Below are 26,745 nucleotides of genomic sequence, written 5' to 3'. Positions count from 1 at the left end.
TGAGTTTTATATACAGATTATAAGTTTATTTCCGTAATTTAGATTTTTGCTGTTGTACCCGGATTCTGTTCTGTATTTATCCCTTCGTGATTATAAGTTGTTAAAGAAACGTGAGCAGATTAATTCTAAGTTTACATTTGAAATTCATATATATTCCTTTTCTCACCATGTTAAAATGTTTACGTGTAAACTTGAAACAGTTCAGTTTTAATGATGTCATGTTATATATATATTTTTTTACATGTGATATGAGGAAGAAATAAATATGATTTAAAACAAAAAAACATTACCGGTACGGTACCTAATACTGTGCAGGAAAATGAAAGTGGTTTGTATTCAGTGGCGTAGATAGGATTTTTTCCTGGGGGAACTGGGGGTCCTTGCTTTTTCAGGGGGGGGGGGGCACCGCCCATTTTTTCCAGTGTGTGTACGGTCACAAGGGCGGATCCGACTTTCGCAATTAGGGGACGGGGCCCGAAATTATATTCCCCTATATTTTCCCCGATCAGTCACTTCTTAGTTTTATTCTTATAAAACATTATAAACCTGAATAATGTCATAAACCCTTATAAAAAGTGCGAGCGCGAAGCGCGAGCGATTTTTTTTTTCTTTTTACTACCATGTATTTTGTCCTGAAAATTTAAATATTCTGGGCAATGTTATGTGTGATCCTGAACAAGATTCTTATGTAACTACATGATTGATTACTGCGAAGGCCAAGCACAAGCAGAAATTTGTATTAACTGTTCTAGCATTATCGAAAAGGGACCTGGACTGCTTACAGATACCCACGAAGACAGTATATATTTCTATATTTCAATAATGCGAGCGCGAAGCTCGAGCAATTTTTTTTTTACATTCCGACCTTAAAAAAAAGGTCATTCTAAGCACTTTTTGTATTAATAAATGGGATAGGTATGCGAGGAGAGGAAGAAAAATGAGATTTTAGACCTAAAAACAGGACACTCTGTTCATATTTTGTACTGATCGTGAATAGGATATAGTTAATTGGGTATCATTAATAATGCGATCGTGAAGCGTGAGCAGACAATTATTGATATTCTGATGTGAAACTGGATAATTTAAGTCCATTTTAAATAAAGAACATACAGGCTATCGCGCATGTTTTATTTAGACCTAGAATCTGGGCATTCTGAATACATTTGTTAAATGGAATATTATGGAATACACGTAGACAATATGAACTTAGCAAATCAAACAATGTGACCACGCGGGGACATCCCGATAGACCGCGGGTCCGATAGACCGAAGTGTGTGTAAAATTATGATCAGATTTATTTGATTTGATTTGATTTTATTTATTTCTGCATTCAAGATAATATATGCAACATAACAATAAGGTGATACAATTCAGTTTCACAAAGTAATAAAGCAATAGTCATAATAAAGCAATGAAAAATAAATATAGACTAGAAGCAATATTCAATCGAGAAAAAAAATAACAGTTTAAATGAATGCAGGAGACCGCCATCGTGAGCGGTTAAGCTTGAAAATGATGGCGGCCTCGTAAAATGGTACATAAATTTCTTTCTTCATTGATCAAGTGGGTGCAATGCAGGTGCAGGTGCGGGTGCAGTAAAGGGCAGTTGAATACTTAACTTGGAGAGGGGGATGCATATGATTCAATGGTTTTTCTTTTAATAGTGGCTTTGAATGAGTATATTGTTGAGCATGACTTAATATTGTCTGGAAAGTTGTTCCAAATATCAGGACCATAATGTCGAATTGATTTATGAGTTATTAATAACTTAGGGTTGGTGAGATGAAGGTTTCCTGATGAGCGGGTTGGGTAGGAATGAACAGACCTGTTAAACCTAAACATATTATTAAAGGACGGAGGAAGTTGATTATTAAAGTATTTGAACATAAAGATGGCTACTTGAATTGTATTGATATCAAATATTTTTAAAGTTTTGAGTTTATGAAACAATGGGTCAGAATGAGCCAGGTAATGTGACCCTGTGCATATACGGATTGCTCTTTTTTGTAATTTAAAGATAGAATTGAGTTTAAAAGAACCACAATTTGCCCAGACGATATTACAATATGTTATATAAGGGAGGACTAACGAATTGTATAACAAGAATAAAGTACTGTCAGGAAGAGTGAATTTTAACTTGGAAATTATCCCAATACTTTTGGAAACGGACATCGTAACGTGGTGTATGTGTTGATTCCAAGTCAAAGATTCATCTATAATTATACCTAAAAATTTAGATTGTTTTTTCTGTTCTAGAGGGGTGCCGTCAATATTAATGTAAATCGGTGTGTTAATGTTATGGGAATGGTGTCTGAAGTACATAAAATGTGTTTTTTTTTTTTTTTGTATTAAGAGAGAGTTTATTGGCTTTGAACCAGTTTGATACTTTATCAATTTCACAATTTACGATATTGTTTAATGAATTAAGGTCTCTATGCGAATAAAATATATTGGTGTCGTCGGCAAATAAAACGAAGGATAAAATAGAGGAGGTTCTAATGATGTCGTTAATATAGAGTAAAAATAAAAGTGGGCCTAAAATGGAACCTTGAGGGACACCACATCGAACTAAAAGAGAATCAGAGTCGAAACTGTTAAAATTGACATATTGCCTTCGATTATTTAAGTAGTCTTTAAAAAATGAGAGACATTGACCTCGTATTCCATAATGGTTGAGTTTGAAGAGTAAAATATCATGGTTAAGGGTGTCAAATGCTTTACTAAGATCGCAAAAAATGCCAATTACATGTTCTTTGTTTGCTATGGCATTTGTTATTTTGTCGTAAATTTGAAGTAATGCTAAATCTGTTGAGAAATTTTTTCTAAAACCATATTGATTACAATTCAGAATATTATATTTGTTAATGAATTTATAAAGTCTTGTGTAAACTATTTTTTCTAGAATTTTAGATATTGTTGGAAGTAAGGAAATGGGACGGTAATTACTTATTTCGTGAGGGTTGTCTTTTTTAAAGATAGGATTAACTTTTGCTACTTTTAATAAATCTGGAAAAACACCTTGAGATAGGGAATTATTAAATATGTGAGTCAGAGGGCTAGCAAGAGGGTGAATTATTTGCTTAAGAAGAGACATGTTAATGCCATCACAACCAGAAGATCTAGAATTATGAAGGGAACGAACAGTATTGATTATTTCGGAGGGGTTTGTTGGGGTTAAAAAGAGAGATTCTTGATTTGGATCTGAGAGGTAATCTTTAAAATGTGCGTTGGGACGGCTTATTTCGAAAGGGTGGGTGCTGTCGCGTTAGGGTGCGTCAACGCGAACGCGAAGATTCGTCCAAAGCCCCCCCGGCTTGGCCGAAAGGGTGCGCTTGGAGCGTTACGTCACGTCGCGTTCATTGGAACGCATCCATTCGTCCAAAGCCCCCCCCGGAAGTGCCGAAAGGGTGCGTTTTATTTTGTTTTTAATAATAATAATAATAGTAATAATAATACTAACAATAATAATAATTACAATAATAATGATAATAATAATAATGGTAATATTAATAATTATAATAATAATTACAATAACAATAAGAAAAAGAAGCGGAAGGAGGAGAAGGAGAATAAGATAATGATGATGAAAAACAACAACAATTACAAGAAAAATATCACCAACAACAATGATTAATAATGATAGTAAAAAAATAATTACAATATGAAGGAGACGAAGAAGAAAAAGAAGAGGTAGTAGTAGTAGAAGAAAATGATGTAGAAGAAAAAGGAGTATACGATAATGATGAAGAACAACAATAACAAAAAAATATCACAGACAACAATTATGAAAATACAAATTTAGTAATAATTATAATGATAGTAATTATAATAATATGAAGGAGAGGAAGAGGGATGCAGAGGAAGAAGAAAAAGAAGAAGACAAGGCAAACGCCAAGCGTTGTCTCGCCTGCATATTGCAGTCATGAAGAGAATGTATGTCAAAACTATGCTGTATGACTTCCGAGGCTGTCAGCAGTTTAGGGGGTGAATTGTGGTTCTGACAGTTTACATATGCAATAATGCTATAGGCCTACTTTATCCCTAGGAAATGAGATAACACTAAGAATGCTGTTAATACTATGAAGCTACATGTATAATGACTTCCATGGAAGTAAGGAAATTAATGTTAGTGAAAAAGAATGTAATTCATAACAATGTGAGTGAAAACTTTGACAGCTTTTCTATTGTACCTTTGGCAAATTTGTGTGAATATTATAAATGGTGTCAAGAACTATAGCTCATTAAATAAATAACAACAACAGCTTTTAAAGAATAAACAAGTAAAATACAAAATCTGGTTCAATTATAGAGAGTACTGAGTTCTGAAGTAAAATGTTCATTGACCTTTGACCTTAATCAAATTCAACTCACATTCGAACTTGACCTGCACCTTCAAAAGATGGACCTCTTGTATGAATTTGGCAATCCCACCTCGAAGCTGTAGAAAGTTATTGGGTGTACAACATAGCACAGTGCCAGTCATGGAAAGTTCATTGACTTTTGACCTTATTCAAATTCAACTCATATTCGAACTTGACCTGTGCTTTCACGAGATGGACCTCTGGTATGAATTTGGTGATCCCACCTCGAAGCTGTAGAAAGTTATTGGGTGTACAACACAATTGTTGACGACGACGCCGCCGACACCGGAAATAGTGATACCTATGTCTCGCTCCGCTACGCAGGCGAGACAAAAACCGAAGGAATTATTTTAATTACAAATAATAAGAGGAAGAAGAAGAAGCAGAAGAAGAAGGAGAAGAAAAAGTAGAAGCGGAAGAATAAGAATAATAAGAGGAAGAAGAAGAGAAGAAAAAGAAGAAAAAGATGAAGAAGTTCGAGGAAGAACAAAAGGAGGAGAAAGAAGAAAATAAAAAACGAAGGAATTATTTTAATTACAATAATAATCTAAATAATAGCATGCTCCTTCTCCTATGGATCATAAAAATAAAAATAATAATAATTATAATAATTATAATAATGATAAAATATGCTTAATGATAATAATAATAATAAAAATAATAATAATGATAAGAAGAGGAGGAATAAGAAGAGGAAGAAGAAAAAGAAGAAGAATAAAAGAAAACAAGTGGAATGCCTCTGGCAGTCTCACCGGCATCACGCGGTTCAATATAGCAGCAGTTCTGACTTTGAATACTACTCTAACTCGCACAAGGTGTTCAGTGATACATGGTTACTCTTATGTCCACTTTTTATGAACTAGACCAATAAACTTACAGAGATATGATGGTTATTCAACAAAAAAAACCCAACATGGCCAAAGTTCATAGACCTTACATGACCTTTGACCTTGATCATGTGACCTGAAACTCGAACAGGATGTTCAGTGATACTTGATTACTCTTATGTACAAGTTTCATGAATCAGATCCATAAACTTTCAAAGTTATGATGGTAATTCAACAGATACACCCAATTCGGCCAAAGTTCATTGACCCTAAATGACCTTTGACCTTGGTCATGTGACGTGAAACTCATGCAGGATGTTCAGTGATACTTGATTAACCTTATGTCCAAGATTCATGAACTAGGTCCATATATTTTCTAAGTTATGATGACATTTCAAAAACTTAACCTCAGGGTAAGATTTCGATGTTGATTCCTCCAACATGGTCTAAGTTCATTGACCCTAAATGACCTTTGACCTTGGTCATGTGACATGAAACTCTAATAGGATGTTCAGTAATACTTGATTAACCTTATGTCTAAGTTTCATGAACTAGGTCCATATATTTTCTAAGTTATGACATCATTTCAAAAACTTAACCTCAGGTTAAGATTTGATTGTTGACGCCGCCGTCGCCGTCGGAGAAGCGGCGCCTATAGTCTCACTTTGCTTCGCAGGTGAGACAAAAATGAAGGAATGATTTTAATTACAATAATTATAATAATTAATCCAAATACTAACATGTTACTAGTCCTATTGATCATAATAATAATAAAAAAAATAATGATAATGATAATTATAATAATAATGAGAAAAATAATACTTAATGACGATAATAATAACAATAATGATAAGAATAATAATGATAATAATAATAATAATAATAATAGTAATAATGATAGTGATAATAATAATAATAAAGATAAGAACGATGATAATAATGATAACATTTGAATAAATTCCCTTTTTTTCATTTCATTAAGAAAATTCAAAGAAAATGTATTTATCTTTAGTCAATGACAAATAAAAAGTAGACATTTCAAGAATCATATTTTCATCTATAAAACTATATTTTCATAAAAATTATTCAATACACAGGAAACATCTTCAAATGTACACAATTTTTTCACACATAATTTTCTTCAACCTGAATAAATCATTGTGCATTTTTTAATCAATAATGTCCAATAAATTCTAAAAAAAAACTGTGGTGTCATTGACTTTTGTACAAGTTTTTCAACATTCATTAGTGTTGTTGGTGTTGCCGCTGCTGTTGTCATCATGGTTGCTGGAATTTATTTTCTTTTTGCTGCTGCTCTTGGTGTTGTTGGTGTGATTGTTTCATTGCTGGTGCATTGCTACTGATGTTGCTCAAGGTGTTGCCTGTGTGGTTGCTCTTGTCATCGCTGCTACTGCTGCTGTTTACAAGTATGGCTGTTGCATCCCCTGATGCATTTATTGATGTTGCCGCTTGTGTTGTTTCCTGTATGATTGCTTAATCCTTGACATTGGCTTTGTTTCTACTGTCGTTGTCGCTACTGCTGTTGATGTTTACCACTGTGGTTGTTGCATCTCTTGATGAAGTTATTCATGTTGCGCGCGATGTTCCCTGCATGGTTGTTGGAGCTCCTGCTGCTGTTGATGTTGCCAATGTGATTGTTGCATTTCTGCTGTAATACATGTAGGTATTTTTGCTGTTGCTCTTGATGTTGTCGGTGCGGTTGCTGCATCTCTTATTGCAGTTGAGGTTTCGGCTGCTGATGCTGTTGTTGCTCCTACTGCTGTTCATGTTTATTGAAGTAACTGAAATGGAATTAATTTATAGAGCATGTGATATTTTATCAATAAAGATATTAATTTCCATGATTATTGATACCAAAGTCATTTATTCCTAATTTAATTATTGCTGTTAAAATTCTGCGAAAAATCTCACTGCTCATTGATTATGAAAATTTATGCGTAAAATCATAAGTTTGCTCTAATAGACCAGTTCGTAGTTACTTCGTGGACAATTTTGGTCAAATGACCTTTCATTTCTTTCATCATGATAGGCAGATTTCAAAGCAAGATATTACGTAAGCTTGCCTTACATAGCAGGATGAAGAAATTGAATAGACCAGGTGACTAGAATAGCACACAAATGAACACGTAATGAAGGCATTTGTTGCATTCCTACTTTGAATGCATATCTTAGCATGTTGCACAATGTACTTTGCAAACTGTGAAATACCAGTCGTTCGTGGAAGCATTGTTGTTTTTTGTGGATGAAAATGAAAATGACAATTCAAAAGAATATATGAATAATCAAGACATCAAAGTTGGTGCTTATCTCATTAGATTTTAAAGCACCATGTCACTTTAGTACAAATGACCTTCTTCTGATCATGCATAGAATCTTTTGATCATGCGCAGAAAGGAACTACGAACTGGCTTATTAATAAAATAAAGCCCCTAAAATGCTCATTTTTGTTTCACATACTCTAGATAGGCATCTGATCAAATTTATTTTTCAAAAATGTACACATCACATTTATTTTCTTATGTATTCTATTGTTTTCTAAATTTCTTATGTATTTGCATGTTTTATGACTTTTTGCTTTTCATTGTGTTTTCAATGGAAATTTTCGGGGACTTTATTTTTACCATAGACAAGATAAAATTAAATGATTTTAAGCAGTAAAAGGAAAAATAATGATACATTTTATGAATTTTGGCTAAAAACACTATTTGCATTGGATTTGTACACAAATTCATGTTTTTGAGCAATTTTGGGTCTGCATGCACTTACGAAATGTTGCGTAATTTCGGAAACGCGTACCTGGGGGTCACAATTTTGGTCTCAAAAGTTGCGCGAGAGTCTTGAAAGTAAAAAGTCAGCGAGCGACACATTAAAAAAACTTTGAGCAGCTGATTTATCGCGAAAAATGTCGAGCCCCCCCCCCCCCCCCCCGTCTTCTTAGGGTTAAACAACCAAAAAAAATGCATAAGAAAAAAATTAAAATGTACATGTATACACAATTGATTTTAATGACTTTAATGACAAAATAAAGGGAGTCAAAATCCAAAATTATCACATTTGTTTTTTATTTCGTGATTCAGAACCAACCTGCTGATTTCTGAAGTGAGTGCACAATCTACAGGCAAGATCCTGAGCCACCCCCCCCCCCCTACCAAGATCATTTGAATAAGTGAGGTTTAATGACTGCTTTTGTAGTCATTAAATTTATCTGATTTATACATGCCTACAAGAGATATAAAAAAAAATTGTGTTCTTTTTTGGGTAATTTTGCAGTGTTCCTAGCTGACAAAGCAGAGGGTGATGGTGTGTGGGGGGTCTAATAGGAATGCAGAACAATGGAACATTCATTTACTACTTTGGCAATAGAAAGCAAGTCACAGCATCTAGCATTGATTGATATTGGATGTTTTACAACTGTCCAAGAAATATCATCATTAATCATTTAAGCATCTAAGCACTTATTATCTTATAGACTTATAGATGTCACTGTTTTCAAATATTGACTGCTAGAAGACCAAATAAAGAAGAGAACAGTACTGGCAATTTAATTTTTTTTTAATGTGACTACTTTCTTCGCCAAAGTGAGGCAGTCATACTTAAGAGTGTTTTAACTTACAAGTGACATCACATTTCCTGCCTTCTTGTCTGGCTCTCCAAAACCTTCAACCATTTATACTTGGGTAACTTTGTATCTCGCATCCGTCTGAAAAGTTTGGGTGAAGCCTCCACCTGAAGGAAAAGAGTATTGAATTAAAATATTTGCCACAATCTTGTATTTCTTCTCACATGTATATGTACATGTCTAAAAACCAGAAATAAAACATCTTTTGATTACCAGAATTCATATAGAAGGGGGTAAACAAAGGGTTCAAGCTTTTATTATGTTAATCAAAAATAAAAATAGTAAATGACATATGCTCTGGCTGAGAAACTTAGAGAAATTATTCCTCGTAATGTAGCTTGTATGTACATACACATGAGCAAGTAGTGAAAAATGGATTGAGGGGTGTGAGTAGGGGCTACGCAAACAGAAGGGGGGGGGCTGGGGTCGCATGTTAACTGTAGAGTTTTTAAAGTGAGCGACCATGCAAAAAATCATGACCAAATGGTAATTTTTATGTTTTTCAGCTCCCGCACTGTTTTCCAAAACCATGTACAAAAATGACCATCTGGATGATTTTTTGCATGGTCATGGTCTTTCATGTCTATGTAATGTCTACATTACAAACTGACTTTAAAATCTGGTACAGTGCGATTTCATTATCATTGATGTGGGTTTTAATGATTTAACATTCTGCAACCTAAACAATATCCTTCATTTTTTTGTCATCATTATAGCATTTTACTAGTCTACATGTTACCTGTGGTTGCATTTCAATCTCAGTGTTTCTTCACCCATTGCCAAATCTTCTGCCACATGTTCATCAGATTGGCCCCTGGCACATTCCTTGCTGTAGTAGACCAGTCAGAGCCAAGCTCTCTAGTTCCAGTCTGAAATTAGAACATTAATATTACATTGATATAACAAAGAAATATGTAGATTGACACAGTGATCATTGAAAAATATTGCACTTTCTATGAATATTGTTGACATTTTATAAAGGGGAATGATTCAAATATACCAATCATTTTTCTTTCTTGTTGTATTATCCTGAAATTTCTAGAATCGACCAACAATCGGTCAACAATTAATTCTTGTTAATTCATATAATTTCCACTTGATTATAAGCAAGACAGTCATTAACATATTAATCATACAAATAATAAAACATTTTTGTCATTAATATATTTTTGAATTAAAATAAAAGTTTTTTCTAACCCAATAGCACATGGATACCTTGCTGGTTTAATTTACTGGACTTTGTTCAATAGTACTTTATTATGAGATTCAAAGGCAAAAAAATACTTGGGCTTGATGAGATCCATTGCATATTCCCCTTTATTTTTGTTTTAATGAATGGACCTTTAAGTACCTTTACGTGCTATTTAAGGTTAGGTTTGACTAGATCTAGACTCTAACTTTATGTGGTACGATAAAAATGAAAAATAAAATTGAAAAATTGAAGAGCCCCGACTGGGGGATTTCGCATTGTAAGTCCCATAATGGTGGCTGCACGATAGCTAGACAGCTGGCAGCTGTCTGTTTCGAGGAGTTTTTAAACATTTTTTTTATTTCTCATACACAGACGGCTTGCTATTGTGCAGCCACCATTAGGGGACTTACAATGCAAAATCCCCCCGTCGGGGCTCTTCAATTTTGTCTTTAATGAATAACAATTTTGAAAATTAACGCGACCAAAATGCAAATTTATATTCCCTCTTGGCAATAATTCCCCAAAACGGAGAAAATTGAAGTTAAAAGGAACAAAACAGTGACTTACCTCGGCTGTCGCGCAAATTCACTTCCCCTTTTTATCCGATCTTAAGTACGTAAACATATGGCCATTGAGTCCCCTGTACAGATCGCGCTAGAACTTCGGTCTCTGTATTTGGTGAGTGAAGCCAACGGAGTTCAGCTGAACAACCAGCAAAACAGGGACCGAAGCTTTTGGTCTACTGCCACGGGTGCACCATTTAAAACTTATATCTAGATTTTGATTGGGTGTGAACGCACCTCTGCCACATAACTCCCCCTGAATCCTCGCCTGCTGTCGAGTGCCTCCATTTCGTTTGACTTGTGTTCGCTAAGCCTATATGCTAAATAAGTTGAGAATATCCAATTTATCACTCACACTATCAATATGTGATTTAGCTCCTGTCCAATTCCAATGACTGTAACACAGAATTGGGATGGCCACATTGGATTTGTGTACATCTATTGCACACGCTGGTAATCGAGGTTATCCCCACTCATTCAATGAACAAGGTTATAATATAACCTTGTTCTCAGTTATATCTCCATGTGTGACAAAATAAAGGTGGCAATGTTTGGCTTATTTTCTCTTTTTCTTTGGGGCAAATGCCTGATTTTTTTACACTAACAGTTCCCAATACACTTATTATTGATACAACTTGACTCTTATTTAAATTTGATTCTTTAAATCATTTTTTTCTTAATTAAAAACAGAGATCAAAAAAAGAAAATTTTCTTGCCATATTACTTTCCACCAATAGAGGGCGTACACAAAAATATGCCCAAAATTCAAGTTTTTGAGCGCTCTGGTGAATACAAAAATTATTCCCACATTACTAATGATAAATAAATTAAAACTATATGGAAATTAGTAATTTTGGTCACAAAAGTGATATTTCAATGATTTTTTAAAGTGTGTGCTCTATACAGCATTGGCATACCATAGTCCTACCTGTAGATTCTCCACAGGCCAGATGGTAGCAGTGAACAAGTGGTTATCCCCGACCACACCGAGCAACAATACAAAAACCAAAGGAAAAGAAAAATTATGATTTTTAATATAGAATGTCAGGCCAAATCGTGGTTTTGGGAACCACTCGTAGATTTGTGTACGCGCACTTGTGTACAAAGTGAATGGAGGTGGAAATCACTCCTAGTACCAATGAGGTCCAAACATTACATGTATGGACCTCATAGGCGACATCAGTGCTAAAATTGGGTTAGAGATTTATGTGGATCTAAATTTATTGTAATTTCAACAAAAGTACTAGCTAAATTTGAGGCTTTTGTTGAAATTTTGCTTTAATGATACATTAATGCTTCAATAAGTAACAAAAAATTGAAAGAAATGAAGGGGAACTTACATTTTGACGACTTTTTCCTGATTTTCTTGGCAGTTGTCCTTCACTTCTGACTCTCGATCGGACCTGATATGCAGATCACGTATACGCGTTCTCGTCAGGTGATCGGTCGGTTATTCTTTTCGCCAGATGTTGATAATTATATATTTCATAACGCAGCGTTCATCGCAAATTTAGCTGAAAGAGATTGAAGTTGAACAGCGCAAGCTTTAATTTATTCAGAAATAACGTTTGATTGCACAAGTTTCGCCTCGGACATTTAGGATCATTTGGTCCCATATTGGCGTAACTACGGGGGGGGGGGGGGGTGTCCCTACCACCGTCCACACCGGGCGTCCACAAGCCAGCAATTATCTTTTTTCTCTTTTTTTAACCAAAATGCTTCCCCCCAGAAAAAAAGAACCAGGGTTAAAGAGAAAGACAATTATGATAGAGGAACACAAAATACTTTATTTTTTCAGCTTTTAATGCATCGACTTATAATCAAATATTAAATGGGGCTTAGAACATTTTTTTAAAAAGTCAATTAATAAAAATATTCCGCTCTTCGGGATTTGAGCTTTCATGAAATATCCGATCTTTTTCATGATTACCGAAAATACTTCAAATGTCAAAAAAAAAATTATCGGTGTAGTAGCTGATACCTTGCGCCCGCCTTAATTATTTTAATGTTGAGATACTTTGCTTTAATTTAATGAATTCCTGAAAGCATTAATTCTCAGATCATTTGTCGCAATCGAATGATTCGATTGGTAAGCTAGTTGTATAATTATTATGATTCATGAATTGTTTAAAATGTGTCTCTCTATCAGTTTTGAATATTTAAAAAAATGTCAGCTCGTGCTTTTTGCTCGCAATATTTTGATTAGTAAGAAATTCTTGTGTATGCGAGTTTGATACATAAATAACTAGAGAGAGAGGGGGGGGGGTCCCTCAGCTACTTGTCCTTGCTTATTCCAATTTTTTTTATTATGCTCGTGTTGTGAGTATTTCAAAGTCTTTTCTTTTTCTCACCCTTTTTATTGTCTCGGAGCTTCCCTCTATTTCTTTGCTACGATGTATAGCCCATCTTACTTGTTTCATTTTTTTATGTTCTCATTTCATTGAAAACATAATTATTAAACTGACGTAGAAGACTTTACAACAAAATTTTGATATTGTTTTTTCTTGTTTGTTTGGCTTTCTTTTTTCTTCTCCTCAGTCCTTTTTCTAATTAGTTTCCCTTTCCTTATTTTATATTATTTCATTTCATGAGGCATCCGCCAACTTATATACAACAACAAACGTTAGAGGCGGATATCCAGTAAGGGGGCGTGGTGGTGTGCCCTCTAAAAAGAGGAAAATAGGAAGGAAAAAAAGCAGGATTTATCTTGGTGAAGATGATAGTGGTGGTGATGGTGGCGGTGATGATGATGATGATGATGATAATAATGATGGTGGTAGTGGTGATAAAGATGAGAATGAAGTTGGTGACGATGATATGATGATGATGTAATTTTGTCTTTAAAAAAATAATAGTGCAAAGGCGAAATCATTTAAAGTTTATTATGAAAATAGCAGAAAAAAATAATTTGAAAAATTGTACGTATGCGTATGGAAAATCTATCCCCCACCAAAAAAGAAAAAAAGTGAGATTTTGTTTTGTTATTTGTGACGGCGTAGGCCTATGCGAACAGCTGTGTGATATAATTATGGTAAAAAAAGTAAATGAAATGCCAAGAAATACATGATAATGACTTTTATTGTACATTCAGTATATCAGTAGATAAATTCATACTCGTTCCAAAAAAAGAAGAAAGTGGGTATATTATGGACCATTAAAAATGGGCAGTTGCTCTATATATTATATTACATAGAATATATAGAGCAACTGCTCGTGTGTAGCGGTAAGTTATTCACCTGATCTACATAATTCATGCGGCGTACGGCGCGTGCGCAATGTTTAATAATTATTGTTGTGAATACAATGAATGTCATCAAAAACATAATAACACAGATCAAATAGTGCCAGCTCGACGCGCAAAATGAGAAAAAAATATATATTTTCTGCCCTGATAATTTGATAACCCTAACCTAACCCAATTTCTAAGTATTTTTATCATAAACAGGATAACTATATACAATGATTGAAATTAACTTTATATTCTTTTGCGAACAAAATGAATATGAAAGACAACTTTTTGATAAAGAACACAGTTTTAGAGCGTTAGAGCGCGATTTATACCTACAACCGCTAACATAGGCGGATCCAGGGGGGCCGAGGGGCCCGGGCCCCCCTATTGGCGGAGCAAAAAAAGAAAAAAAAAGAAAGGAAAAAAGAAAAGGAAGGGAAAAGAGAGGAAAAAAGAAGAAAGGCAAACATAAGAGGAGGAACATGATTAAATGAAATAACATTAGGGGAAGACTCTGAAAATAATTTTTTTTTAAATCTATTTGTTAGGATAAAAAATTTTCGCTCGCGCTTCGCGCCTTATTGTCTTTTAGGGTATTTGCATATCTTGCTCAATATGGAGCTTGAAAAATCAAACTTTGAAGTCATTATACAAAACATATTTCAGCTGGGAAATTGAACTTTCATTATTTTGTTTCATTTACAAATTGATTTTTAAAAAGTGCTCTGTAAAAATGTCTGTGATATCATCTGAACATTATCATTTTCTGCTTGCGCTGCGCGCTCGCAAAATTTGAATTTTCAGGTACGTATTATTTTCCTGTATTCCATAAAGTTCTCAAAAAGTTCCCTATTCAGGTCAGATTGTTAAAACGTATCAGCTAGCGCCGCACGCTATAGCATTTGGATTAGTCGGTTATGTATATCCCAATATTAATTCTAAATCAAACTAATTTGATGACAGTTTATCAAAAACTTCGACTCGCGATTTCTGCTCGCATTGATAGATATATAATGCCTCTTATGCATAATTACAAAGTGCTTTAAATGTCCAGTTTTCAGGCCATAAAATTAACACATTTCGCGCTCCCATGCGAGAGAAATAGGAAGATGGTCATCAATTTCATATGATGACATAATGCCCTCATAGCATGTTCCGGTCCTATGTAAAAACTCAAAGTAATAAAAATAAAATACATCAGCTCTTTTTTAACTGTGATCCATCACAATTCACAATTTTCCCACAAAGTGTTTGCATTACAGAGCTTAAATTCACCCTTTGTTATATCATATATTTTTAGCTCGCGCTTTGCGCTCTCTTTATTGATTTTCATGATAAGAAAGTTACTTAGAATACCCAAATTCTAGGTCGAAATCTAAAACACACGTTAATTCAGATACGCAGATTGTTCTCTATTTAAATCATTATCCAGTTTCAGATCACAATATCAAAAAGTGTCTGCTCGCGGATAAATAACTTATCCTTTTCATGATAAAACATGAATAGTGCGTCCAGAATCTTTCCCCATAATTTTGTTTACCCATCACATTTCTCCTATTTTCTCCTCCCTTTTATTTTCCATTAATTTTTCTTTTGTTCACTTTTTTTCTGTACTCTTTTCCCATAATTTATTTTACCCATCACATTTCTCCCTATTTACTCTTCCCTTTTATTTTCCATTAATTTTTCTTTCGTTCACTTTTTTTCTGTCGCCTTTCCCCTTCTAAGTTCTATTTTTTTTTCTCGTCTCACCGCTTTTCCTCATCCCCAGCCCTCGATCGACGCCCGTGCAGATTCGCAAACAATATCAAGAGTATATGTCTACTTGCAAGGGCGGAAATCTCTCCCCAAAGGTAGGGGGACCAGGGGCTGGAAAATTTGACAAGCAAAAAACAAACAAAAAAAGAAGGTTTATCACCCTCTAAAGAAGGTCATCTTGACCAAAAGAAATTTGACAAGCAAACAAGCAAAAAAAGGGGGCATGCCAAAAGTAAGATCGTCTCTTCCAAAATACATTTCGAATTTGAACGACATGACCAAAAATAGTAGGGGGACATTTCATAATGTGCCCCCTACTATTTTGGGTGAGGGGACATGTCCCCCGGCCCTGGGGTTTGCGCCCATGTGGGTGGGGGTGTTGCGCCTCCCTATCGGGATCATATCACAGCGAGTATACACTCTTCCATATTGGAAGAGTGTTTACTCGCTGAGATTTCGATCTCACACATAATTTTATAAAAAAAAATAGAACAGCTACGCCTTGAACACAGGCCAAAATGCCTAACGATTTCTCCGCGGCATTAACAACTCTCGTAAAGGGCGCTCTATTTATAAATAACGTTGCATGAACAGCTCTCTATGGCGACGAAATTTACCGCGGAATTGCAGCCAGCAGCGTGGGAAATTGGCAGAAAATTCAAGAAGAGAACCGGTGAGTACCGATTTAACAGTATTCATGTATTAATTAATATTTATTTAATCATAAGAATAATTTTTTTTTACGGAAAGAAAGCTTAGTTCTAAGCTAGGGCGGCCCAAATGCGCGTGAGTGGAGTCCCAGTTTCTTAACACGGGTAAGTATTGCGGTGTCGCCTAGAGTGGTGGAAATAGGGTAGTGCGTGCGCGTGTGACTGAATAAAGCGCTGCTGTATGAAGTGAACGGTGGTTCCCTATATCACGATAATGCCGAATGTCATAAAGGTAAAACAATATAAAGATTTCTCTTAGCAAAATTACAGCCCTGTGTGGATCATAAAAACGTGTATGGACAGGGTCGTTGTGTGGACCTCAGTCAGATACTTAGTTCTGCAGACACAGAAACACGGGTATGGGACTAGACTGGATTATGTACTGTCAAGTTTGTCGATCGTATCGACAGGGTTCCTGCCAGAAGATTATCTTTTCTTGTAATTCAATTGATAATTACGCACCACAAATTATTCATCACCTTACATATAATATGAACGACATTTTGAATGGTTTTACTTACGGTAAAATCCTCATTCACCTCTCCGGTGACCTTCACTTCTGCTAATTTCTTCGTTTCATTTCGAATCGTCGCGGCGAAAACATCAAACAAACTTTACATTTTTATCAAAACTTTGGGAGTGGGCGTGGCCTAATTAGTCAGCGAACCTCGTTCAAGACGATTTGTAAAATAAAAATGTACTGAACGCGAAGGTTCGGGAAAAGCCCCCCGGTTGTGCCATTTGGGGGCGTTGTCGACACTGACGCGCCCTAACGCTCCCAACGCACCCTTTCGGCCAAACTGGGGGGCTTTGGACGAATCTTCGCGTTCGCGTTGACGCACCCTAACGCGACAGCACCCACCCTTTCGACATAAGCCCGTTGGGACTATTAATTTTGTTTGCAAGCTCGGGCCCAATATTGGTAAAGAAAGAATTAAATGAATTTGCATAATTACTTGGATCAAGTATTTCAGATCCATTAAGAGTGATTTTATCATTAGGTGGGGGTTGTGTTTTCGTACCCAACACTTCTTTGATAATTTTCCAAGTTGTATTTGTATTTCCATTGGCATCATTTATTTTATTAGCAAAATGCAATTTTCGGGATAATCGAATTAATTTTGTTAGTTTATTACGATATATTTTGTATTTTTTTAAAGAATCATCAGTTGGATTGCGTAAGTGATATTTATATAGGCGATTACGTGTCTGTATGGATTTCAGTAAACCTTTCGTTATCCAAGGATTTTGGGGTTTGTTACGTTGATTTTTTACTTTACCTATTGGGATATTCTTTTCATAATAATGTTTTAATGTATTATTGAAGTTATTGTATGCAATATTGGGATTTACTTCATTATAAACATCATCCCATTCTTCCAAAACTAGGTCTTGCTTCAGTAATTCTATATTTTGTTTAGATTCTTTACGATAAGTATATTCCTTGTTTGATTTAGGGTAAGAGAGTTTACATTCACAAGTTAAAAAAATAGGCAGGTGGTCCGAAACTTCAGAATATAAAATCCCTCCTATGATTTTGTTATTATGAACATTTGAAAATATGTTATCAATCTGAGTTGATGAATTCAGGTTAATCCTTGTGGGTTTATTAATAATAGAAATACAGCCAAACGAGTATAACAATTTCATGAAATCGGATGAATTATTATTGTAAGATGAGGGTAAGAAGTTAATATTGAAATCACCAAGCATAAAAAAATGTTTGTTTTCATTCCCTATTTCATGCAGAAAATACTCTAGTTCATCGTGGAAACGATCGATATTTGTATCAGGGGGTCTATAAATTAATCCTATGATGATATTTTTTGAATTAGAATTTTCAATCTCTATAAACAACGACTCTGCATGCAATAATTTAACTTCAGAACGAATCTTAAATTTGAGATTTTGTGAAATGTAAAAAGCAACTCCTCCTCCTCTTCTTTCCTTTCGGTCTGCCCTTATTAATTTATAATTAGGTATATTAAACATGTCAGGGGAATTTTCATGTAGCCATGTTTCGCTTAAACCGATGACTGAAAACTGAGTATTATTTAATGAGTGTAATAGGTTAACTAAATATTCAAAGTTTCTATTTAGACTTCTTATGTTTGCATGTAAAAGAGAGAGATTATCTGGAGTAATATTAAATTCGTTGTTAAATTCTTGGGGAGTGTAATATTTGCTATCTTGTGGGTTCTCAATGAAAATATCTGGAGTAAAAGTATGTGACTCAAACAGGGGGACGTATAAATGTAAAGTACCGGAGGTTTGGAGAGAGGTCAACTGCAAGTGTGCAAGTGGTGCATGTGCGTGAGTGTGTGTGTTGAGGTGTATTCATGTGTGAAAGTGGTGCTAGTGTATCATTAACAAGAACATAATATACTAATGCAAAAAGAGTAAGACCCATCTTGGTCAATGATGGTTGGGCAGTAGAGCACAGCCCGACCACCCTAAAGATACAATTGATAAAAAATTTCAGCAAATAAAAAAAACTTAAGAGTTTACAACGGGAGATTGGAAGAAGACAATATTTACAAAACAGAACCATGAATCATAACAGGAAGCCCAACAAAATTGACTTCTGAGCATGTAACAAAACAAAACAAAAAAAGACCCTTTTACATAATGTATACATTGGATCAATACATTAAAACCACACACACTTTTCAGTCTGGAAAATACCGAGACTGGTCTAAGTCTGTAGCCATGAGGAATAAATAAATGAGGGAGACTGGAAATGAGCTTTGAATCAATTTGGAAGTAAAGAGAGTTCAAGAAAGTACTAGAATCCAACCATTCACAGTTCAAAAATAGAATAATGGTTCTTTTTCTGACAGACCGCTTAAAATATCCAAAAGAATGAGATGGGATCCAATTAGGGATTTTTCTAAATTGTATGAAGATAATAAGCATGTAGTTGGGGGACCAAAAATGTGTGTATACGGCCTAGTGATTGTTGGAAAAGTGGCGGGAAAAAAAACAAACTATGGTGAATTCAAAATAAAAGACCAACACAATCTAAGATTCATCATGTGGCTGAGAAGACGAGGCGAAAACTATTATACATTGTGTAAGCATAATCAACACAATCTCTAGTGATTAACCTAAAGGTATTGTCTTCCTTCCCCCACTCTCTCTTCCCTTTTCTTCATTTAGAAAAGATTTGAAAGGCTGTTGTATGGATCAACGTCCGCCTCTAAGTTAAATATAATAGGGTGTTTTATGAACAAAAAGCCAGATATCTAAGTTGAAGTATGCATTCTTATAGTACACGTGTATGTACAAACTAGTATGGATATTTGCATACAGGTTGTTACTGTTATATAAAAAACACATTGTACGTCATGATTTGCCGCTGTAGAAAGAGAGAAAGAGTGGGGGGGGGTGGAATTCTGATTGGTGTAGACAAGGTGCGTTTGGTTCATTCATGCTATACATCGACCAATAAAAGTTCATGAACAATGTAATAGGCGGGAAATGACCAGTGGTGCATAAAATCCACGCCTTGTGTTAAGCGGAACCTGTGGATGTGGGCAAAGGAATGAAGTGAATACAATAAGCTATATAATCGCTTTCTTTCTTAACAAGTTCTTTAAGATAGTTGGAAAAGTTAAAGAATGAAATCGTATTCTAAGTTAGGACTCTGCCTAATTAAATAAAGAGATTAAGCCGTTGTCAAAAAAAGGGTATTGCATTTTGGAATCAATAATAAAATTGGCGGGAAAAAATCTACATAGAAGTAATTTAAATACATGTCAAGGACGAGATTTACATTTAATGGTTACTACATGTACCTGAATAGGACGTCACTGACATCAATATACATTCTATAGTCATGATAGTGTGAGGGAGTGGTGTAGACAAGGTGCGTTTGGTTCATTCATGCTATACATCGACCAATAAAAGTTCATGAACAATGTAATAGGCGGGAAATGACCAGTGGTGCATAAAATCCACGCCTTGTGTTAAGCGGAACCTGTGGATGTGGGCAAAGGAATGAAGTGAATACAATAAGCTATATAATCGCTTTCTTTCTTAACAAGTTCTTTAAGATAGTTGGAAAAGTTAAAGAATGAAATCGTATTCTAAGTTAGGACTCTGCCTAATTAAATAAAGAGATTAAGCCGTTGTCAAACAAAGGGTATTGCATTTTGGAATCAATAATAAAATTGGCGGGAAAAAATCTACATAGAAGTAATTTAAATACATGTCAAGGACGAGATTTACATTTAATGGTTACTACATGTACCTGAATAGAACGTCACTGACATCAATATACATTCTATAGTCATGATAGTGTGAGGGAGTGGTCCGCCACCCCTCTTTCTCTCTTCCTTTATAATTGGCTCAAAGAATGGTTGTTATAACAACAATTGCATTAGTCAATACACGTCAGTTGATAAAAGATAAAAGGATGCTATACTGATTTTTTTTTCCTTTCTTTCTTTTGTACATAACTGACCGATACATTATACAGGCATGTATAGTCAACGCGCGCTTCCAGAAAAGGTAGACTTGCGTAGTGCAGAATGATGATCGCAGAAATGCAGAATACGTAAATGTAATGCCATTAAATAGGCTGAGAGAGAGAGGGGGATTTGCATGATCCAAGTCAATGCATAATGTTTTCTCATATGCTTGTTATCGACAATAACGTGAAGGGCGGGAAATGACCACCAGTGCATAAATTCCACGCCTTATTTGGTGAGAACTGTTGATGTGGCATGCAAATTGAAATACTACAATGCGTGTACAATAAACAAAACCCTTTACAGTGTAACCATGGAGCTATCTTCTATGGCGAATTGTTTAAAATATTTGAGAAGTATAAGGTGAATACATAAGAAGCCGAATCAATCATCTTTTAACAAAGTGGTAAATATGTTGAAAGATCAAAGAATGGAATTTTATCTGAATTTAGGACTCTACTCAATTGGACCAAGCCGTTGTCATAAAAGGTATAAGCGTGAAGGATTAAAACTGAAAGATGGCGGGAAAAAACAACTGTATAATATGCAAGAAAATTTAATACATGTCAAGTGTACGAAACAAAAATGAGAATGGTTTCTCCATGTACCTGAGGGAACGTCGAAGGCATTAATATGCATTCTGAACATATAAGCATAACTGACATGATTTTGGTAAACCATATTCTCCCCCCCCCCCCCCGCTCTCTTTATTTATCAAATGTCATCGAGAGGTCCAAAGGTCAAATGATACGAGACCATGGGGTTCTATCAGACGCGGATCCATGGGGGGATGAGGGGGAACTGCCTCACCCTCCCCCATGCACCCCCAGCTCAAATTCAGCTACGCGCTCGCAATATTTGAGTAATGAGGTATGCATCCTCTGCATCAATCCCACATGTGTTTTTCAAGTCAACATACATAGGCCGACCCAAGGGGCAAAGATTTTGCCCTCCCCCCATGGTGGCGTAAAAAGGGATAAGAAACAGAAAAAAAGGAAAAGAAAAGGGAAAAGCAATTAGAATAGGAATTATACCTTAAAATAGTCCTTCTTGAGTCAGTATATAATACATTGAGCTCGCGCTTCGCGCTGGCATCAATGAATTGTTTAGTTATTATATACGCATCCCTACCTCACAGTTTTTTTATGCGAACGAGAAGCACAAGCTGAAAATATTTTATATTCTAACCTGACAACTGAAAATGTATTTTTCATTTCATCATAAAAGTTTTGAGCTAGCGCTTCGTGCTCGCATTCATTTCTTAATAGATATGCATCGTGTTCATCATAACAACTACTAATATAAGCGGATCCAGGGGTCCCGGGACCCCCCTCCCCAGAGCAAATAAATTGGGAAAAACGGGGGGGAAAGGGTAGAAAAGGGGGAAAAGAAGACGAAACATAAAAGGAGGAAGACGAGTAAATAAAATATAGTCAGGAGAAGACTTGGAAAACTATTTTTGAAAATATTTAATGTCACTATATTAAAGTTTTGCTCGCGCATCGTGCTCGCATTGCCTGTTCGATGAGATACATATCTTGGTAAATAGGCTGATATGTAATTTAAAATATCAAGTTTTTATATCAATATACAAAACATCATTCAGCTCGGACATCGATCTTTCATTATTATGTTTGATTTACTATTTTATGTTTGTTAAGTGCTCTGGAAAATGTCCGTTTTGTGGTGTGAATCAACATTTGCAACATTTTGTGCGCTAGCAATATTTGCCAAGTAGGCCTACCTATTGTCTTTTTGGATTTCATATAAGATTATCTAAATATCCCTTTTCTGGTGTCTCAATTGTAAAAAAAATAAAGGCCTATGAGCTAGCACTGTGCGCTCGCATTTGATTGGTGAGTTATGTATACCTAATTCTATAACAAACTACTTAAATTCCCCCATTAAAAAATTCCGGATCGCGATTTGCGCTCGCATTATTTGCCAAAATATATCAACCAATGAATCCTATTCATGATTACAAATATACTTAAAATATCCAGTTTTCAGGCCTCATGCACTGTCAACAAATTTCACACACTCATTAGGCTTAATAGATTAATAAATATGAAATAAAATTTGTATGAATTCATATAGTAACTAAATTGTCCCTTTTTCAGAAATAAATATCGACAAGTCTTAGGAAAATAAATAGAAGATAGTCATCATTCTTATCTGATGACAGAATGTCTTTAGGCCAAAAATGTCTCGATCCTAAGCTAAAATAATAATAAAATTTCATCTCGCGCTTTGCGCTCGCATCATCTATATAGTGCTATCAAAAAAGTGCTTAATTTGACCCTTTTCATATCGGAATTTCAAATACTATTTTCAGCTCGGGCTCTGCGCTCGCATTATTGATTTTAAATGATGAAAAATGAAATGTATTGAGAATGCCAGGATTCTGTCTAACTCTAAAACACGCGCACTCTTGTTTTTTGAGATACAAAGCTTGATCTCATTCAAAACGTGCTAAAATTATCTAGTTTCAGATCAGAATATCAAAAATTTTCTGGTCGCGCTTTGCGCTCGCATTATTATATTAGGAAGATACCAAAAATTACCCATCCTTTTTCATGATTGACAAAAACAAATCGAATGTCCCATCGGGGGATTTGAAATCTCATCTTTATAGGTTGGTATATAAAAATGTTCAGCTCGCGCTTCGCGCTCGCATTATTTAATAGTTGAAATGTGCATCGTCTTAATGGCTAACTGCAAAACATCCTTAACAGGTCCCTTTTCGACCAGGCCAGAACGAATATTTAACATTTCTGCTCGCGCTTCGCGCTCGTGGTAATTATCTAGTTACATACGCGTCCTGTTCAGGTTCACAAACATTGCCCAGGATGTTAAATTTTCAGGACAAAATACATGAAATTTCATTTTTAGCTTGCATAGGGCTTATGAGATTATTACACATGTATGTTGCTTATAAAGTAAATCTAGGAAATGACTGTTAGGACATGGGCGTTTCCCCTCCCCAATAAAAAAGAGAGAATCAAGACTAAGAAAATAGAGAGAAAAATAAAGGGATTAGGATGAAATATAATATTATTTTCCAAATATTATGTCAAAATCTATCACAACCTTGTATTTTTGTAATAAAAATGTCAACATATTTGCTTGCTCGCTTCCCTCACTGCCAACTTCTTATTAATTTTATGCGATACGCCATATCGAGCCCCCTCAAAATTATTGGCTAATTACGGCACTGGGACAACCCCTTCAAAGAAACAAAACAAAGATCAACTTTGAGCGGCCGATCGGGGAAAACATGGGTGAAAAAATGGCCCCTCCCCCCCCTAATTAGCGGAAGCTGGATCCGCCCCTGACTTTAGACTTTCAGGATAAAATACAGGAAAAATCTAAAAAAAAATCAGATTGCGCTTCGCATTCTCATTATTTATTTAGGCCCTGTGAGATACCTCAATATGTTTTTAAGAATAAATAAATCTCAGATTTTCTTTAACGTCTACCCCCCCCATTTCATTTATTTTTTTATCTTGGTGCCCTCGCCCCCCCCCCCCCCGTGCACCCATGCTGAATAAATACGCCACTGAGGAGGAGAATTAGTCGAGATTGCAGTATTCCCAAGAGCTTTTCATTAATATCATTGAAGGGTATATTAAAACAATAGTACAGAAACTACAGCTCCCGTTCACACAATATTCTAGTAGGGCCTACTCTGGTGAGAAGATAAAACAAATTTAAACCCCCAAATCGCTCGTGCTTCGCGCTCCCATTGACATTACATTATATATTCATGGATTTTTTTTTCAAGAACCCATTAAAAAGTGGTCTTTATTTTTTTTTATTTGATTATGAGATAATTCAAAATCCATTTAAGGCACTTAAGTTAGCCTGGCCGGGAGGGAGTGGGCGCCATTTTTCAAAAAGTACACATGGACTCCAAACATCAAGTCAAATTCGCCCCCCCCCCTCCCTCCCCACGAAATCTGGCCGTGCCTGGATTCTATAACAATAACCCAATAAGGGCAATGACCCCCTGACAGCTACTTCAAGGAAAATATTATCCCCATATTTTTACCGCCGGGGACTGTTACCCCCCCCCCCCGGAAATTACCCTCCAGATAATTACCCCTAGTACGGAGCTGTGAAAATGCCATCAACGTAAAGACATGGCGTGGTATTTTATCTTACCATGTCTTAATCATTGGCGGCGGAAGGCAAAACATTTAGGGGGATCCACCTGAAATTTTGGGATGGACACAGGTAAAAATTTGACGAGCAAATCAACCAAAATGGCAAGATAAAGTATCTCGCCATGCCGTCAAGTCGATGGCATTTTAGAGGCCCGGTATGGCGTCTAGAGGGTAAATTTCAGGGGGGGATAACATTCCCCGACGATGAAGTAGATGTCAGGGGGTGATTGTCCTTTGGGTCATCGTTATAGAACCCCATGGACTCGTATCATGCCTTTTGACCTCTTGATGACATTAGATTTCACTATATCCTGATCATAATTTTACACACACCGCGGACTATCGGACCCGCGGTCTATCGGGCCCGCGGTCTATCGGACCCGCAGTCTATCGGACCCGCGGTCTAACGGACCCGCGGTCTATCGGGCTGTAACCGACCACGCAGCCTGAGCTTTAAATTCTGATATTAACAACCATAAAACGGACATTTATAAAGCACTTAAATTTGTACATGAAAAAAATAATGAAAGCTCGATATCCCAGCTAAAAAATATGTTTGGTTTATTGACTTCAAAACTTGTTCCATATCAGCCCATTGAGCAAGATATGAATTTCATAGAACAGGCAATTCTGGCGCGAAGCGCAAGCAAAATTTTTATATAGTAACATGAAAGATTTTTTTTAATTCGCTCGTCTTCCTCCTCTTATTTTCCTCTTTTTTTTCATCTGTCTTTATTCTTCATTTCCATCTTTCTTTTTTCTTTCTCCCTTTTTTTTTGCTCTGCCATTTTTTTCTGGGGGCACACCAAATCTCAGGGGGGACGTGCCCCCCAGGCCCCCCCGTAGCTACGGCAATGTTTGTATTTCGGGCATCGTATAGCTCGCGGGGCCTTAACAGTTTGGCGTGTTTTTTCTTTTTTTTTTTTCTCCATACTTGTGCATGCTACCATGAGTTTATACTGACTCGTTCCTTCCACAACCGACTTGTAATTAATTACTTCATTATTTCTGAATAATGAAGCTCATAATGTCATATATTAGTGATTAATGAAATTATTTCTTTATTTATGAAAAATAACATGTGAAATTCCATAATATAATGATTTAGAAATAATATACATTTTCACTATTTATCTTGGCCTAGAACATTATAAATAATAATAAAAACTTTGAATAATTATCTTATACAAGATGATTATGATACAGTAACACCAAATCACTGGCGGATCCAGGGGGCACATCCGGCCCGCCCCCCCCCCCTTGAAAAGCAAATTTGTCTAAATGTCCCCCCCCCTTTGGAAAATCCTGGATCCGCCCACTGGCGTACCTAGGATTTTCCAAAAAGGGACACATTTTTTTTTAAGGATATTTTGTCCGCGAAAAAATAGACAAGAAAAAAAACGTCTTCAACTCCCCAAAAAGCAATTTTTACCAGAAAAAAAAATTGACAAGCAAAAAAAAGTTAAAGAAAAAAAAGGTCTTCAGGTTAAAAAGAAGGGGCACATTTCTGTTTTCATTGCATTTTTACATTACAAATTATTAATTTGGCTTCTCAAAGGGGGGAGGGAACGTCCCCTGGATCAGTTGTGACTCGTCAGTGGGTCAGGGATACGTCCCCTGCATGAGTTGTGACTCGTCAGGTGGGGCAGTCTGCCCCCTGCCCCCCCCCCACCCCTGTGGATCTTCCCCTGCACCAAATCATACCTTCTCACTCATAGTCTACTCATTCACTCAATCATTTGCCCACTCAATAGATCATCAGTTCGACATGAGAATAATTGGCTCCAGCAATAATTGCTCCGATGGAAAATCTGCACGTTAACCTA

General features: G+C 35.8%; 1 long non-coding RNA gene across 1 annotated transcript; it reads right to left on the bottom strand.

Moving 5' to 3' along the window:
- Window positions 1-6,452: 6,452 nt before the first annotated feature.
- Window positions 6,453-16,951, bottom strand: LOC121429159. Its single transcript, XR_005971876.1, has 4 exons — window positions 16,803-16,951; window positions 9,569-9,698; window positions 8,824-8,936; window positions 6,453-6,991 (listed from the first exon to the last, which is right to left on the bottom strand). It is a non-coding gene; the product is annotated as an uncharacterized LOC121429159 (long non-coding RNA).
- Between the last annotated feature and the right edge of the window lie 9,794 nt (window positions 16,952-26,745).

Source organism: Lytechinus variegatus, chromosome 15 (genome assembly GCF_018143015.1).
Source record: "Lytechinus variegatus isolate NC3 chromosome 15, Lvar_3.0, whole genome shotgun sequence".
Taxonomy (NCBI): Eukaryota; Metazoa; Echinodermata; class Echinoidea; order Temnopleuroida; family Toxopneustidae; genus Lytechinus; species Lytechinus variegatus.
The sequence above is the reverse complement of the archived record's forward strand: the minus strand, read 5'-3'. Positions and strand labels throughout refer to the sequence as shown.